General features: G+C 41.1%; 1 long non-coding RNA gene across 1 annotated transcript; it reads left to right on the top strand.

Moving 5' to 3' along the window:
* The first annotated feature begins 907 nt into the window (after positions 1-907).
* Positions 908-9505, top strand: LOC145540841 (uncharacterized). Its single transcript, XR_014078580.1, has 2 exons — positions 908-2550; positions 5884-9505. It is a non-coding gene; the product is annotated as an uncharacterized LOC145540841 (long non-coding RNA).
* Positions 9506-17819: the final 8314 nt, after the last annotated feature.

The raw sequence follows: 17819 nt of genomic DNA, 5'->3' as shown, positions 1-17819 counted from the left end.
CCCCCAGCGGTTATTATGGGATGGTAAAGCAGTAACACTTAATCTGGTCTGTGTGTAGTGATGGTGGGGAAATGTTTCCAAGGGAAAATGATATTTAAACTGTTACCTCTGTGCCTGCTTCTTCCTGTGGGTTCACCCCTGTGATCCTCTAAAGACTGCCAGAACTTCTGGGGACTAAATACTTTCTTGTTTTGTTGCCAGTTGAAAGGAGGGAGTCTGCTACCCCAACAGCTCAGCCAAGGCCTGAGAATCGAGTCTCATTGGTCCTGACTGGCCTGATTAACTCATGTACCTGCCTCTGGGTCAATCATTGTGGACAAGGGGATGGAATATGGTGACTAGTTTATCCTCATGGTGAGGGAAATTCAGGGTCATGTTAGGGAGGGGAAATGGGTTAATAATAAAGCAATACTTGTATAACATTTATTATGTGCTAAGCACTGTTTTAAGAGCTTGATATGTATTATATTATAAAATTCTCTAAAAAACGTTTTGAACTAGAATTTATTATTATTTTCATTTTACAGCTAAGGAGAGTGAGGCACAGAGAGATTAAGGAACTTTTCCAATATCCCACACCGGGTGAGTGATTAAATCAAAATTCCAACATTGGCAGCTGGCTCTCAGCCATTATGCAATCCTGCCTAGACTTCTCATGCAGCAGAAATTTGGTTTGAGTGAAGACTGTGAATGTGAATGGGAAGAAATGCTGGTTTTATTAATGGTCAGTTCCCTGGTGGCTCAGATGGTAAAGAATCTGCAATATAGGAGACCAGAGTTCTATCCCTGGTTTAGGAAGATCCCCTGGAGAAGGGAATGGCTACCCATTCCAGTATTCTTGCCTGGAAAATCCCATGGAGAGAGGAGCCTGGTGGGCCGCAGTTCATGGGGTTGCAAAGAATTGGACATGAATGAGAGTCTAACACTTTCACTTGGGCTTGGGCTTGCTTTCCAAGGTCAGAAAAAGCAATTGTAATCACTCTCTCCCCAGCTTTATTGACAGACAGTTTGCATACCTTACACTTCACTCATTTAAAGTGTACAGTTCATTTTTGTGTGTGTGTATTCACAGAGCTGTACAAATATCCCACAATCAATTTTACAATATCTCTATTTCCCCCCAAAGAAGCCCCATATCTATTAGCAGTCACTTCCCATTTTCCCTCTTTTCAGCTTTAGGCAACAACTGATCAACTTTCTGTCTCTAAAGAGACAAAAATTTTTTGTCTCTATGTCTCTGTATAGCCTGGATATATCATCTAAGTGGAATCATACAATACGTGGTCTTTTGTAAATGGCTTTTTAAAGTTAGTGTGATGTTTTCAAGGTTTATCCATGTTGTAACATGTATCAGTACTTCATTCCCTTTTAGAGCCTAATATGCCATGGTATGGATATAGCTTATTTGATTTATTTACTCATCAATTGATGGATATTTGGGTTGTTTCCACTTTGTGGGTTTTATGAATAATACTGCTATGAACATTCAAATATATGTTATTTGAGTGAATGTATGTTCTCACTTCTCCTGGATATAGACTTAGGAGTGTAATTGCTGAGTCATATTGTTTTCTATAGTGGCTGTACAAACTTATATTCCCAACAGCAATGTATGAAGGATCCAATTTCTCCACATACTCACCAATACCTACCTGTTTTTTAAAAAAATTACCTTGTAGCTATCTTAGTAGGTGTGAGTAATGTATCATTGTGGTTTCAATTTGCATTTCTCTGATGGCTAATAATGTTGAGCATCATTTTATGTGCTTATTAGTCATTCATATATCTACTTTGGAGAGCTCTCTATTTACATCTTTTGCTCATTTTTAATTGGCTTGTCTTTTTATCATCAAGCTAAAATAGTTCTTTATCTTATTCTAAATTCAAGTATAAGATGTATGATTTGCAAATATTTTCTCCCATTCTATAGGTTATATTTTTAATTTTCTAAATGATGTCCTTGTCACTACAAAAATTAATTTTGATGATCTCCAAGCTTTCTATTTTACCTTGTGCTTTTAATACAATAACTAAGCAACTATTGCTAATCCAGTGTCACAAAGATTCATGTCTGTGTTTCTTTTAAGAGTTGTATAGTTCTAGCTCTTACACTGGTATTTTAGATCTATTTAAAAAAAGATTTTAGAACTATAAATCTATAAAAATTTCTTCTAAACACTGTTTTAGCTGCATCCCATATGTTTTGATATGTTGTATGTTCATTTTTATTCATCTAAAAATATTTACTAATTTCCTTGTAGTTTCTTCTTTGATCCACTGGCTACTTAGTATTGTGTCATTTAACTTCCACATATCTGTAAGTTTCCCCAACTTTTAAAAATTAATTTCCAGTTTCACTCCATTGTGTTTAGAAAATGCTTATTACTGTAATTCTTTTAAATTGAGGTTGTTTTACATAGATGTCCATCAGCAGACAAATGGATAAGGAAGCTGTGGTATATATGCACAATGGAATATTACTCAGTCATTAAAAAAATACATTTGAACCAGTTCTATTGAGATGGATGAAACTGCAGCCCATTATACAGAGTGAAGTAAGCCAGAAAGAAAAACCCCAATACATATACTAATGCATATATATGGAATTTGATAGATGGTAATGATAACCCTGGAGAAGGAAATGACGACCCACTCCAGTATTCTTGCCTGGGGAACCCCGTGGACAGAGGAGCCTGGTGGGCTGCTGTCCATGAGGTCGCACAGAGTCGGACACGACTGAAGCGACTTAGCATTAGCAATGATAACCCTATATGCGAGACAGAATAAGAGACACAGATGCATAGAACAGTCTTATGGACTCTGAGGGAGAAGGTGAGGGTGGGACGTTCTGAGAGAATAGCATTAAAACATGTATATTATCATATGTGAAACAGAAGATCATTCCGGGTTCGATGCACGAGACAAATGCTCAGGGCTGGGGCAATGGGATGACCCAGAGGGATGGGATGGGGAGGGAGGTGGGAGGAGGGTTCAGGATGGGGAACACATGTACACCCAGGGCTGATTCATGTCAATGTATGACAAAAACCACTACAATATTGTAAAGTAATTAGCCCCCAACTAAAATAAATAAATTTATTAAAAATAAATAAATAAATAAATAAATTGAGGTTGTTTTATGATTCAGCATAACTCTATACTAGAGAATGTCCATATGTACTTATGAAGAAGTGTATTTTGCTTTAGTTGATTGGATTATTTTATGGATGATTGTTAAGTCTTGTTGGTTTATGGTGTTGTTCAGTCTATTTATTCATTTCAGTCTAGTCATCCTATTCATTATTAAAAGTGGAGTAAGTCAAATCTCCAACTATAGTTGTAGAACTGTCTATTTCTCCCTTCAATTCTATCAGTTTTTGCTTCTTTTTTTTTGAGTTTTGGTTTTTAGGTGTAAATGTGTTTAAAATTATAATATCTTCTTGAGAGATTGACATTTTAATCATTATAATATATCCTTCATTATATCTAGTAATATTTTTTGTTGTTATTTTAAAGTCCATTTTGTCTGCTATTTGGGTAGCTACTCCAGCTTTCATAAATGGTTGCAGTTTACATGATATAATATTTTCTATCTTTTAATCTACTTGTATCTTTGAATTTAATTATATCTCCTATAGGCAGCATATAGCTGGATCTTGTTTTTATATCCACAGCGACAATCTCTGCCTTTTTATTTTGTTATTTAGTAAGTACATATTTCATGTTATTATTATTACAATTGGACTTATGTCTGCTAGTTTACTTGACGTTTTTCTTTCATTGAGCTCTCTATTAAGCTATCTGCCTCATTTGATATTATACCAAGCAGTTAGGCTTCACCAATTGCTGGCTGATTTCTCTATTGCTTTTGACAATGCCTGGTGTATAACTTGCTCCATAGTCTCCTCCAATTAAATTCAGGTAGGAGTAGTTTTTGAGGTCAATCTTTGAGGTTTTTTTCTGACTCCCAGAGTGCCCTTCTTGGCTATCTGTTTCCCTGGGTTTCTCTTGTTAACTATTTTGCCTGTGGTTCAGTTTTTTATTCTTATAGAGTCTCCTATTAATTATTCACCACCAAAATGTTCATTTTTTGGAGAGCACCCTTAGGCAAACTCCCCCACACTCTGTTTACAATAAAGTCTGTTCTTTTAGGGAGAGTTTCGGAGCCCTTTCTTATGGATTGTCTTTCCTCCTGGGCAAAAATCTCTGAGCCACTGCTTTGGGTGCTGGGCAGGGGGTAGGAGCCTCTGCACTTCTTGACTTACTTCTCTGGATATGGAGCCTCTATCTGAAAAGTGAGCTGGAGGGGATAATAACTGGATCCCTAGTACTGATCAGCTACATCTGGTATAGAGCCTCTGTCCTGTGAGACAAGACTGAGCAGAAGATGGGGAACCTCAGCCTGTCAGCCACAGTCACCAGGAATTTAGCCTTTCCAATCTGAAGTTGCCGTGCCTGTGTGCTTGGTCGTGTCCGACTCTTTAGCAACCCTTTGGGCTATAGCCCGCCAGGCCCCTCTGTCCATGGAGTTTTCCAGGCAGGAATACTGGAGTAGGTTGCCATTTCCTTCTCCATGGGATCTTCCCAACAGAGGGATTGAACCCACGTCTCCTGTGTCTCCTGCGTTGCAGGCAGATTCTTTATCCACTGAGCCATCGGGGAAGCAATGCTGCTGCCCTGCACCTCCAGTGAGATACCACATCCCTTAACTGGGAGGTAGGCGGAGAGGGAGCCTCACTTTCTGGGAGTCTCATTCAGATTGGAGCTTCCTTCCATGTGAGCTTGAGGGGAGTGGGGATTAGCAGGTCATGGTTCAAGTGCTACAGACTCACTATTATCCCAATTTAGTAGACTGTCTTGAATAAACATTTTATTTTAATGTTCTATATGGCCTTAGGGCAATTTCTTGAGATGTTAAATATTTTTAGAAAATATTTTTTATCAGTTATGATTGTTTCCCTGGGGAATGGGTCCTCAGAACTCTTCATGTGGCCATTCTGGAAGTGGAGCCTATAGCTACTTTTTACCAATGTAGTCTAAAAGTGTTCACAAATGTGAAAAAAATTTCAAGTTGGAAATATGCATTGAAAAATTGAGATAGGTATAAAATCCCAACACTGAATAAAGATATGCATACAGTGGTCAAGGTTGCAGTAGGAACCAGACGGTCCACACAAAAGAGGACAGAAACAGTGATCTTGTATTAAAGATTGCAATCACTGCAAGCTGATCCTGGGAGGAAAGGAGGGAGGGAGGGACGAAGCTGTGTGGGAGGAAATTCACTTTTGAAAGTACTCATCCCTCTCACTCTTTGATTTCCTGCCAGTCCCTCTCATTGGCCAAATCGAATGGAAGACACAAGTGAGCTAGAGTGATGTTATCCAGGGTGCAGCCTCCCAGGGAACAGAATGGGGAGAAGTGCAGAATGGATCTGCAGATACAAATGATGGACCCCCAGCCCAGTGGGCTTCTCAGCATGGAAAGGCCAATGCTGAGACTTCACTGGTGTGATGACGAGTTCCTTTCAGAGAACAGTGGAATATAGCCAATATTTTATAGTAACTTTAAATTGAGTATATAATCTGTGAAAATACCCAATCAATATGTTGTGCATCTGAAATTAATATAGCATTTTTAATCAACTATCAATTTAAAAAAATTTTATTAAGAAGGTAGAATTCATGCCAAGTATTCTTACCATGAATAAGAGCAAGAGGGCAAAATAAATCTTCTGGAAGTGCTGGACTAGTTTATTACCAGAATTGCGGTGACGCTGTCATGAGTTGTGTGTGTGCTCAGTTACATCCAACTCTTTGCGAGCCCATGGACTGTAGCCCACCAGGCTCCTCTGTCCATGGGATGCTCCAGGCAAGAATACTGGAGTGGGTTGCCATTTCTTTCTCCAGGGGATCTTCATGACCCAGGGATTAAATTCATGTCTCCTAATGTCTCCTGCATTGGCAGGCAGGTTCTTTATCACTGCACCACTGGGAAAGCCCTGATGCCGTCATGAGTACATCCATATATCCCTATAAAAATGTATACACTAAGTATCTGCAATTTTTGTATATTAATATACTCAATAAATTTGAAAAGACAGTGAAAGAAAGAGAAGGCACTGACTGAACAATAATCTGCTTATATTCTCACATCTCATGACATGTGTCTTCATCAGAGTCCACAGTGCTGACCTTCGTTTTATTCAGGAACCACATGTTCAGTGCAGAAGAAAGTCAAAGGCAACTTGCAACATTGTTTTAAGCCAAGGATCCAAGTTGTCAGCAGGGTTTGTAGAGCTCTTGGAAACTGGCATGGAAGAAGTTTCTGTTTTAGGTATAGAATGAACAGAGGAAAGCTGCCTTTGTTTTATGGATCGTGTGTGTGTGTGTGTGTGTGTGTTGGTGCGCGCTAATTCACTTTAGTCGTGTCTGACACTTTGTATCGGGTGTCAAATGTGTGGTCTGACAACTATATGCACTTAAAAGGCAAAGGGAAGAGAAAATTTGTGAAAGATATCTTTACATTTACTGCCGGCGGAATAATATTCTGCAACAAATTACCCAATATCCCACCACTGGTGGTACTCAAGTGCCTGAGCGACAGCCCACAAAATAAGCTGGAATAACTAACTCGGGCTGATTTGTATGTGTTTAAGCTACTGAATAGGCAAATCACTGCCTTCGGTTTCCCTTTTCCCTAAGCTTGGGGAGCAGCCCCTTGGCTTCAGGAAAAGACAAGGATGACAGCATCTTCAGATTACTGTGGTTTTGCACAGGCATTTGCTAGAGTTCTGCCAGGAAATTACCCTGAATCTCAAAGCTCCCACTTCCCCTCCTTCTCCTTCTAGCTTTTTCCTTAACATTTTTTTTTTTCTTTTTATCGTCCCTCAGGCTTTCTTCTACTCTGCTTTTATCACCTCAAAAAGGATGCTGTTAGCCCCCTTTTCTTTCCAACGACCCATAAAACCTTATCCTGGTGATACCTTCCTGGCATCACCCATTCACCAGCATTATCTTCCCCTCTTGGCAAACGAAGTCCCCGCTTGCCTTTTTATGGTCTGAAGTGGAGCTGCTGCCCTCTCCCCATGCATGCAGCCCTACTCCTCTGGAATGTTTTCATGCTAACAGCAGTTGTAAGTAAGTCACAGTTTTTCTTGTTCCAAAAAGGAGTTGGGGGGAGGGTGGGGAAGACAGAGGGGAAAGGAGAAAGGATTAAGTGCAACTGCAATAAGAGCTTTGTAGCCTTTCGGTCTCCAACAGCAGATCATATTTTAATACCTGTGGCTGAAACTGAACTGTAAAACTCAGAGGAGATTGTAAATGTTTTGTTTTATAATGACAAATAACACAGCCTGACTATTGTTAACTAAAAAAACTAGTCTGACACTTGCTAAAATAGTAAGGAAGACTTTTTTTTCAAGACTGCTGCCATAGATGTCAAGACTATCTCAATAGAAGAGAGAGATTGGGCTCAACTCTGGACACAGCAAAGACAGCTGGGGACTTGTAGCCAATGAGCAGCATGGGGTGGGCCAGTGGATGGAAAATTACTAAAGGGAGACATCAACGGTAGGGGTGTTCTTGCTGAAGCATGTCAGCGGTAAGATGTCAAGGCTGTTCAGTTCAGTTCAGTCACTCAGTCTTGTGTAACTCTTTGTGACCCCACGGACTGCAGCACGCCAGGCCTCCCTGTCCATCACCAACTCCCAGAGCTTACTAAAACTCATGTCCATCAAGTCGGTGATGCCATCCAACCATCTCATCCTCTGTCGTCCCCTTCTCCTCCTGCTTTCAATCTTTCCCAGCATCAGGGTCTTTTCCAGTGAGTCAGTTCTCTGCATCAGGTGGCCAAAGTATTGGAATTTCATCTTCAGTGTCAGTCCTTTCGATAAATATTCAGGACTGATTTCCTTCAGGATGGACTGGTTGGATATCCTTGCAGTCCAAGAGACTCTCAACAGTCTTCTAACACCACAGTTCAAAAACATCAATTCTTTGGCGCTCAGCTTTCTTTATAGTCCAACTCTTGCATCTGTACATGACTACTAGAAAAACCACAGCTTTGACTAGATGGACCTTTGTTGGCAAAGTAATGTCTCTGCTTTTTAATATGCTGTCCAGGTTGGTCATAGCTTTTCTTCCAAGGAGCAAGTGTCTTTTAATTTCATGGCTGGAGCTCAAGGCTGGTGGTTGAGGAATTTGATCAGATACGTTGACTTAGTTAGACTCTTGCTAAAGGTGGGTTAGGCAGGTTAAAGGTAAGGCTCAAGGACAAGGCTAGGTTAAAAAGAGGGCCGGAGCAGCTTGTCCAAAGTTTGAGCAAAGAGAGAATCTTTGTCACTATCCAGTATAGTGTTAAGTTTCTGAGCGTGACTTGGACTTGTACCCTTATCCATGTGACAGTGACTGCACTGACCTAATATACAGGTGCACACAGTCTTCATTAAAAGGAAGTAAATGTTGGGGGAAAACTTACCTCCTATTGATAAGCAATTAAGAAGTTCCTAATTTGCAAGAATTTCTAGTTTCAACCAGCTCTATCCACCTCTTTGTCCTCTTTACTTTTATGAAGTACATTATTACATTATAAGCTGTGGGAATCTGATGTCTGTATTGTGTCATGTCAAAATAACAGGGTTCTAAGGAACGTGATAGAATCTTTGGAGATGTGTGCTAGGTGACACCAAAAACAGGTTGGAGAGTTTCTTGTAGACACCGACTGCAATGGTATGGCTTAGGCTTCCCATGTGTGGTTTGGAGTTGAGCCACATCACTAGCACGAAGGGAGAGAACTCTCATTCTGACCTCCTTTAGTACTCAATCAGTGCCCAAATCATGGTCTCCACTAATCAGAGGCGTTCTGGTTTCAGCAGAAAGAGATGAGAATGTACATGTGTGTTTATAAGCTGGTCCTCTCAGTTGCCTTTCTGAATTCATAATGCACATAAAGTTTCACTGGTAAAGGTAGTAGTAGATCAACCACTTATAAAACTAGTAGAAAGGTGAAAAGACAAAAGTAGTAAAACCATATGTATCTACAATAAGTAGTTAAGAGGTATACAAACCCAAAATGTATAAATTATGTTGTTAAAAGTGGGTAAAAATTCAGGGTTGTTAAAATGTATTTGAATTTAAGAGATTAGCAACTTAAAATAATCATGCATACACAGACACACATGTATACATTTGTTGTTCTTTAGTCTCTAAGTCATGTCCAACTCTTTGCGACTCCATGGACTGTAGCCCACCAGGCTCCTCTGTCCATGGAATTCTCCAGGCAAGAATACTGGAGTGGGTTGTCGTTTCCTTCTCCAGGGAATCTTCCCAACCCAGGAATCGAACACAGGTCTCCTGCATTGGCAAGTGGATTCTTTACCACTGAGTCACTGGGGAAGTTCATATGTATATATGGCTACCTGTAAACTATATATTGCTATTATATAAACCTCACGGTAACCACAAACCAAAGATCTATTAGTATTGTGGATACACACAGAAAAAAGAAAGGAATCCAAACATAACACCAAAACAAATAAACAGACAAACTCATAGATAAAGAGATCAGATTTGTGGTTACCAGAGGTAGGAGGTGGTGAAAGGGGGAAGTGGATAAAGGTGAAAACAAAACCACAGAATGAGTTTTGGGACTTAGTAGAGCATAGGTTCTTCTGTCTCAGCACAGAAAGAATTCAGCAAGAGGCAGAGAGACAGGTTAGGAGAGAGTTTATTAGTATGGGACTCTTGTGAGAGACGCAAGAGAGCAGGCAAAGGAGTACTGCCCTTAGTGGCTAGTTTTTTATAATCAAAGGGAAAGTGGGGAGGTGGGGAAGACTACCTTCTTCCTCGTTCTTTGAGTTTTCCATCATTAATTCCTCCTACACATGGTGAAGGAGTGTTTTTGACCTTATATGGCTCACCTGGGACAGTAACAGTGCCGGGCCATGTGTGGCTGCCCTCAGTGGCTCAGTTGTCCATGGAAATTTCCAGGCAAGAATACTGGAGTGAGTTGCCTTCCTACCCCAGGGGATCTTCCCGACCCAGGGATCAAACCCATGTCTCCTGCATTGGCAGGCAGATTCTTTACCATTGAGTCACCTGGGAAGCCCCTCATAATGCCATGGAAACGAGCAAAAAGGTAGTGACATATACTACAATACCTAAGCCAAATCATTATGTTGTGTATCTTTAAGTTATGCAGTGCTATATGTCAATTATCTTGATAAAATTAGAAGGAAAATAAGGAAGTATAATACCAGCCATTTTGTTGCTTGTTTTTAGTCCCTAAGTCATGTCCAACTCTTTTGTGACCCCATGGACTGTAGCCCACCAGGTTTCTCTGTCCGTGGATTTTCCCAGGCAAGAACACTGGAGTGAGTTGCTATTTCCTTCTCCAGGGGATCTTCCTGACCCAGGGATAGAACCTCTGCCTTCTGCCATATAGACATGTTTTCTTTTTCACGTTTTATAAATTCCAATGCTAATATTGATATTCAATATAGTTTTCTGTTTTATGTAGTGATTCATACTAATGTAACTGAGAAGAATTTTAGTCTAGAAGAAATGCCTAATTTGGCTCAAAAAGACCAGAAATAGTACAGCAAAGAATATATTTCAAAAGATGAAGGATTATGGTTCCCAAAAGAAATTTCACCAAGAACTGTTTCATATCTCTTGATTGTGATTTTTTGATGTCTTGCTTGTAATTAAATGTTTGAATTTAATCATAAAAGTAGCCCTTATAAAAATAAGGAAAAGAAGGTGCTAAATTATCTCATTTCACCTCAGTTTGGGTTTCAGTGCACATTAACAAGTGAATCATTTACCCTGGAGATGAATGGAATATGGGGTATGGTGAAAAGTACAGAAGTTAGTGACTGCTAGTGGAAATGTGACATTTTGGTTACAATTTTTTTTTTTTTATTTTAACTAATGGTTTATGATATTCTCTTGAGACTTCTCCCAACTCACAGAGAGAGTCTCCTTAGCATGGATTCCTGTAAACAGGCTGTGGAAGAGCCTTATCTAGGAATAACCTTTGATTGTGAGAAAAAAAGAGCACTGTGGTGGTCTCACCCTTAATTCTTTAGCTTTGTTTTTCAGTGAACCATAAACTTAATCCAGCAGATGTGAGAGGCACCAAAGGAAACAGGAAGTCTTGAGAGGCTGGGAGCCGATTAGCACATATCTGTCTTTCAGGAGAGTTTGGGGTAAATCAGAAAGCACTGGGTTTCACATCTGTCACCACCTCCTCTGGTCTGCTTGGAGCTGTTGTGGGCGAGTGAAATCAGCCAGTGCTGAGAGTCTTCATGACTCAGAAATCATCCCAGAGTTGCCAGGACTCATATTGCTCTGGGGTGATAGCACTTTTGAGAATCTCTTGCTGAGTCTGCAGTGCAGTTAATTGATAGCAAGCCGAAAACCAAAATCTCATTCCTGATGGGTTCAGCTACTCACGGCCTTGGGGTGGAAGCAAGTGATGGGCTGAGTAGGAATGATTGCATGGGTTGGCTCCTGCTTCTTGCCAACTGTGAGAACCAGGGCACATCGCTTAAGCCCATTCTGCATCAGCTTTCTCATTTGTAATAAGTATTCTATTACTTTATAGGATGTGAAGGATTGTGGTATAGGATTGTGAGTTTCTGCCTGGAAGGTGCTGAGTGCAACAAGCTTTAGGGCCTTCGATAGGTGTGGATGAAAAATATCTGCTCTATCAGTTAACAAAGGATGTTACAGCCATCAAGGCATCAGGCTTTGCAGCTGCCCCTGAATGTGCTGATGTTCTGAAGCTCCAACAGTTTGGCCACCTGATGCGAACAGTTGACTCTTTGGAAAAAAACTTGATGCTGGTAAAGATTGGAGGCAAAAGGAGAAGGGGGCAGCAGAGGATAAGACAGGTTAAATAACATCACTGACTCAATGGACATGAATTTGAGCAACCTCGGAGAGGCAGTGAAGGACAGAGGAGCCTGACCTGCTGGAGTACATGGGATCACAAAGAGTTGGACAGGACTTAGCAACTGAACAACAACAACAATAGCAACTGAATGTGCACCCTGAGAAAAGCAGGATATTGGCCCTAAACATTTAAGGTCCATGTTAAAGGAATGATTCTAATGAGCTCAGACTCTTGCATCATGGGCTTCCCTCATAGCTCAGTCAGTAAATCATCTGCCTGCAATGCAGGAGACCGGGTTCGATTCTTGGATCGGGAAGATCCCCTGGAGAAGGAAATGGCAACCCACTCCAGTATTCTTGCCTGGAGAATTCCATGGACAGAGGAGCCTGGCGGGCTACAGTCCATGGGGTTGCAAGAGTTGGACATGACTCAGCAACTAAAACCACCACACAAAGAAAAGAGCTAAATTCATTAACTTGAGATGTCAGTTTTTCTTTAATTAATGATAATCTTTTTATGTTCTAACTACCTGGTCTTTGTTGCAAAAACCCCTGTGTATCCTGGCTTTTCCCTTATCTCTTCAATCAGTTCCTCAGAGCTGTCTGAAAAGCTATCTTCTGGGTTTAAGTCCTCAGCAAGTTTGCTGAATAAAACATAAGCCTCAGCTTTTAAGTCGTGCGCTTTTTTCACTTGACATAGGTCAGTGTCCATTACCCAGAGGGTCCTATGTTCTCAGCTTTAGAACCACCCGACTTGCATTCTCTTATTCATTCAACACAATCGTGGAGGATGCCTTACCCCATTCAAAGCTCTCTGCTGGTATATAAAATTTTGAATTGTTTGGAAGAAAATCAGGAGAAAACAAATCATTCCTGGCCCTTGTTGGCATGTGGACTGGTAATAAGTGTAGAAATATCTCCATGAGAAGTTCAATGACTCCCTCTCTGACACTGAAGACACATGATTACCGTGCAAATGTTTTAAATCTGTAGCAAGAATGTTATTTGGAAGACAACTAAATGTTTCACTGTGGCTTTGCATCCCTCAGAATCAGAAAAACAACCAAAAAAGACTCAAAACCAAACAAACAAAACTGGTCTGAGCCATCTTAAGCAGGCAAGTCTGCTCCCAGCTTCCAGGCCTTGCAAGATGAATTCTTTTTTTTTTTTTTTAATTATTAATTTATTTATTTTACTTGGAGGCTGATTACTTTACAATATTGTATAGTATTGAAACATGTTTATTACCATATGTGAAATAGATCACCAGTCCAAGTTCGATGCATGAAACAGGGCACTCAAAGCTGGTGCACTGGGACAACCCTGAGGGATGGGATGGGGAGGGAGGTGGGACGGGGGTTCAGGATGGGGGACACATGTACACCCATGGCTAATTCATGTCAATGTATGTCAAAAACCACTACAAGATGAATTCATGAAATCCATCTGCTGTAGAAAATCAGGCAAAGCCCTAGCTGTGGAAATTTAAAACAGCAGGTTTTAACTAAGGAACTCTCTTCCTGGAAATGCGTATCTTTAAGCTGCCTGGCAAAGCTGCCTGCGGTCCCAGGGCAGCCCTCAAAATTCTTGGGAATTCGGGAAATACACTCTGCCTTCCCCCTATTTCTGGGGGATCTGTCAGGATTTGAGGCTCAGCTTGTATTTTCTTTCTCTGAAAGTTAGAGTAAATAATGGAAATTTATTTAATATCTAGATTATTTCCAAATAAAATAAAATACAGAACATTAGTTTTTAAACAGAGGTTTATTCCCTTTTAGCTTATTACCAAAAAAGAAAAATTGAACCATGAGAGAGTATATGCTTCTAAAGGTTATGAAATGTATTCACAAGTTTGCAAATTTAAGAACGCTGTTATAACAGTTTGCTTCTTTGAACAGCTTACTTCTTAATTTTCAAAAGGAATTGAAGTTTTTAAGGGTTAAGAATTTTAAAGTAATTAAAACTAATTAGATGTATCTGGCTCTTTTTGACCCCATAGACTGTAGTCTGCCAGGCTCCTCTGTCCATGTGATTCTCCACACAAAAGTACTGGAGTGGGTTGCCATTTCCTTTTCCAGTGGATCTTCCTGATCCAGGGATTGAACATATATCTCCTGGATCTTCTGCATTGCAGGTGGATTCTTTACCCTCTAGCCATCAGGGAACCCCATTAGAAATGGTAATATTTACAAATAATATTTGCAAATTTTCCTTGCAACCCTGCATGCAAAGAAAGTAAGTTGTGTTTTTAGCTTAGAAAGAGTTTGAGGTGTGGAAATGCACTTTTTTAAGGGAAAAGAAGTAAAGTAAGGCTGGTTATTTTAGAATAGGAAAGAGCAGACTGAAGGAAAAGCTATGGACATAGAAAGCTGGAAAGAGAGAGAGACAGAGATAGACATATGAGAGCATGGAAAGAGATAGAGAATGGTGTGGTCAAGTTGGCTCAAAATTGAGTTGTTGTTATAAGGATTTAAAAAATATCAGCTTGTATTTTCAAACACCAGGCCAGGTCAGTTAGTCTAGAGCAGAGGAGAGTTACCCAGCATTTTTCCTTTTTGGGCAGAGATTGCATACTTAGGGAAAGGTCAGATCCTTTGAAGTTGGACAGATATGAGTTTAAATCCTGGCACTGCTGCTTTCGGAGTGATCTGGGGGCAGGGGGCAGGGCCGTTCTTCATCTGTAAAGGGTGGTGACACATACCTTAGGAGATGTTTGTGTGGATGAGATGATACAACACACTCAAAGCATTGTGTGTACAATAGGTGCTCAATTGCAGTTTTGTGGGAATTGGGTTGGGAAACACATAACACCCAGATTTTGCATAATGTAAAGGAAGCCATGCAGTGTAAATACAGCCCGCACATTTGTCTAGGTGTGGGCATCATTTGCCCAGGCATGGTGCAGTCATGATGCCCTAATTGCCTGTAGATAAAATGCACTTTTTTAGTAGCATAGACTCTGGAACTATATTTTTGGTAGTTTTCAGTCTCAGGAAAACAAAGTTAGGGAGAACCAGGAAGACTCATTTGACCATTGCAGTCTTGTGTTATAAAAATGTCTTGGGCTTTGAGAGAATTTCCAAGGGTCTTAGATGAAAGCTCTAATGTTCTTTGGCTACAAAATGACCCAGGGACCCCAGAAGATGCCTCAAGGAGGATCAAACTGCTATTCAAACTGCTATTTGGCCACATTTCAGTCCCAATGACTTTTGGACTCAGGACCCGTGACTTCTGGTCAAGTGTCTAAAGAACCCTTTGAAGTCCTAAAAGATTAATATTAAGGAGTGTTCATTTCTTATTCCCCTATACCACCTCTGGACATTACCAGAAACCTGAGCTGAGAAGCTAAGACCTGGTTGGAGCGCTGGGTTATGGCTGTTGAACAGGGCATTGCGTCACAAAGTGGATTCATTTCTTTAACAGGCTTTTCTGGTAGCGCATAGTTTCAGATTCTGTAGAAGCTCAGTAGACCATGTTTTGACCTCAGAAAGACTCCATTCTCCACCTTACCCCATATGTCATCACCTTAAAGATAGACACTCATTTCTCCTAACTGCAACCCCAGGAACCTCTTTTGAAACAAGAAAGAGTTCTGGTTCCAGGATATGGCTTTCCATAGATCACATCTCTCAGAACCAAGTTTCCTTCCTGGGCAAACTGACTGACTTAGGGGTTCTCAGCTCTACTGCCTTTCAATATCACCTGGAGGTGCTTTGAAATATCTATGTTTGGATTCTTGGAATGCACTCCAGACCTATTTAATCTAACTCTCTGAGGGCAGAGCTCACCTTCTCCAAAAGGTGCTTATATATGTTCAGGTTAGGGAAGCACAGGGCTGCGTGAGCTCCATGCCAGGATACTCTAGAATGCCCAACAAAGGCGTAGGAGAAAGAAAGAGCTCCCTTACAGCACAAAGTCTCATTTTCATGTGGGAGAGTGGGCCTAAGGAGATTTGCTTTTCTCCAGAAGCCTCCAGAAAGCTGAGGAGAAAGCAATGTTATCAGAGGAAAGAGCAGAGTGTCAACATGAGCGAATGCCATCAAGATCCCCTGAAAACTGGAGGAGGAGCCTGTCTCTCAGTGGGCAAATTTCAACCTTGTCTTGATCCCACTTATCATTCCTATACTCTTCCATCTCAGTCCTAAAGGAGGAGACAGACACACAGACGATGAGCTCAAAGTGCTCCAGCACATCGAAAGGAGCTGCTCGAGAAGCCTCACACCATGCTCCCTTCCTCTGGCTTGGGGATATCAGATGTGCTGTGGGGTCACCGCAGTTGCCGTCTTCCCTGTGGCCACTTGGTGAGCAGTCCCCACCTTTGTTGTGCTCCTCACATCTTGCGAAGCTTTCAGATGCCCTCCATCCCAAGAAGGCCTTCAGATGTTGACTCAGGACCAACAACTGGGGTCAATAGCCAAGATCTTGGGTTTACTCATGTATGCAACACATATTTATTGAATGAATGACTTTGCCATGGACAGAGCAGTCGCCATGGGGGAGCCCTACTAGAGAGATATCTGATAAAAATCTGAGAGAAGGCATAGGCAACACAACTTTATAAAAAGAAAAAGAAAAAGTCACCTAGAATTGACACCTTAAAAATAGAAAATTTATTTTAATCCTAAATGGGCACAGAAAAGATTCTGATGGATGTATAATTTATGCAAATCTATGCAAATTAAGGCACCAATTATGCAGAAGAGGGTTGGGTGGTATTTGTAAAGACCAGCCATGCTCTAAGCTGTCACCTGCCTGCCTGCTTCTCTCTGGAGTCAAATTCAGACCAGATGGCAGGAAATAGAAAGGAAGAAATCACCTTCCTTGAACTTTCACCTTCAAGTCTAATTTAAGCATGAACTTTGAAGTAGTGAGGCTGCTTTTGTTATCATTCAAGAACTCTTTGGGGGCCTGCAACAGGACACTGATTCTGGAAGTAATAATACCTCCCCATGCAAACTTTGCTAGGCTCTTACATGGGCTGCTGAAATAACGTAAGATACCTTGACTTTCTTAGAATAAGAAAGGTTTATGTGTTAGAAAAGCAGCAAAACAGAATGCCTCATAAGATAAGAGAGTCCATTTCTCCTAAGGGAACAAATCACAAGTGTTTACCTATGCACATAAATGAACACACACAGACACACACACTCAGCATCACCTTAAAATGGGTGCATGTACAATTCCCCCAGTGAATCTTCAGTTCTGCCCCATTCAGGGCCAACTGCTGATTACATGCACAGTGCTGATTGCTGCTCCTTCCTCTGTAAGAGTGTTCCCTCTAGACTACTGAGTCAGCTTCATTATCCAAACAAACATCTGCTATATTTTGTTGTTAGTAATGATAATGATTAGCTGGGGTCACTAAGGATGGGCTTAACGCATACCATCCAAATGGAAAATTTGAGAAAATTGGAAGCTTTGGAAACACTGCAATTGTGCTTCCTTATTTACTTTCAAAACAAGACTCTGCCTTATATTAGGGTCACGCTATTTTGTTAGAATGCCCAGGACACCAGCCCTAGGGTTTACAGAGTCCAAAGAATTACACAGAATTGTTGGTTAGAGGAGGGGGTTTAGGAGCCTGTGCCGAGGAATTTTGAGGGTCTAAGGGCCTGAAGTGAGCCCATGGGATACAAGTTCCCAGCTCTAGCCTTTGGGCTGATAAGGGATGCTAGGATGGAGTAGCTTGTTTTGGAGTCTGGGAAGGAGGGCTTTCTGGGCGGATCAGTTCCAGAGGTCTCTCACATGCCAGCTGCCAGTCCTGCTGCATGCTGGGAAGGAGGGCTGCTAGGACAGAGGCTCAAGGCTGAGCCTCTCTGTGGATCTGGCATGACGTGCAAGCAGTGCTTTCACTGATTCACCGTGGGAAACTCCCCCGAGGAGGATGGTGTGGTGTGAGGTCTGAGCACACACTGACATGTCTGT

Source organism: Giraffa tippelskirchi, chromosome 3 (genome assembly GCF_054371585.1).
Source record: "Giraffa tippelskirchi isolate mGirTip1 chromosome 3, T2T-mGirTip1v1.2.pri, whole genome shotgun sequence".
NCBI classification, from domain to species: domain Eukaryota; kingdom Metazoa; phylum Chordata; class Mammalia; order Artiodactyla; family Giraffidae; genus Giraffa; species Giraffa tippelskirchi.
This window is presented reverse-complemented; position numbering and strand designations above follow the sequence as displayed.